The sequence below is a fragment of the Hemitrygon akajei genome, unplaced genomic scaffold, assembly GCF_048418815.1.
Source record: "Hemitrygon akajei unplaced genomic scaffold, sHemAka1.3 Scf000145, whole genome shotgun sequence".
In the NCBI taxonomy this organism is placed as follows: domain Eukaryota; kingdom Metazoa; phylum Chordata; class Chondrichthyes; order Myliobatiformes; family Dasyatidae; genus Hemitrygon; species Hemitrygon akajei.
The window spans coordinates 927,852-928,923 of NW_027332031.1; positions in this window are offsets into that span (position 1 = coordinate 927,852).

The window sequence follows — 1,072 nt, forward strand, 5'->3', positions numbered from 1 at the left end:
TGCTTGAGGAACTCAACAAAATCAGGCAGCATCTGTGGAGGGAAATAAACCGACGACGTTTTGGTCCAGGATCCTGCATCAGGACTGGGAAGGAAGGGAGAGGAAGCTAGAATGAAAAAGTAGGGGAGGGGAAAGGAGTACAAGCTGATGTGAAATCAGGTGATTGGAGACGGGGGAACAAAGTGAGAAGCTAGGAGTGATAACCAGAAAAAGTAAAGGCTGAAGGAGGAATCTGAAAAGAGAGGAAAGTGGACCAGGAGAAAAGGAAGGAGGAGGGGTATCAGAGGCAAGTGATGGGCAGGTGAGGAGAAGAGAAGGGTAAGAGGGAAGCCAGAATGGGGAATGGAAAAAGAGATAAGGGGGAGGAGCCCAAGACTGGCTAAAAGATCTCAGCCCAAAAGATTGACATTTTATTCCCCTCTACAGGCGCTGCCTGACATACTGAGTCCCCTCAGCACTTTGGGTGTGTTGGTAAGGAGTTCCAAACCCTGTCCATCGATGGTCCCTTGGGCAGACCCAGCTCTCCACTTGGAGTTAGACCACCCTCCCTGTCCCAATATATCAACCACTGAAAATTACCGTAAGTCTTCTCTCGCTGTTTCCCCTCTGACATGATCAGTTTATAGGAGCCGCTGAACTTTCCTGTCTCCTCTCCACGGTGTTCCAACGGGACCTTGAACGTTATCTCATTGGAGCCGGCTTGCAGAGCAATGCATCCCTCACCTGGGTAACAAAACACAGGGCAAATCCCCAGGGTTAAATGCAGCAGAGTGGGATGGAAGATTCACTTTGGGGAGATCGCAAGGGAGTGGCTCTTTCAAAGGAGCAAGAATATGTGATAGATCAAATGGCCTCGTTCTATGCTGTACAGTTATACAAGACCTGAGCAATTTGCACAAATCATATCAATGATTGCTATTTGTATTGATAATCAACAAGGAGGCCACCCAGTCCACCTTGCAAATGATCTAATATTCATTTCACTCCCTTGCTCCTCCCCCTGCACTTCTAAGATGCATTTACCCAATTCCTCTCTGAAACCTCCTTTTCCATCTCCCTGCTCCACTCTTTG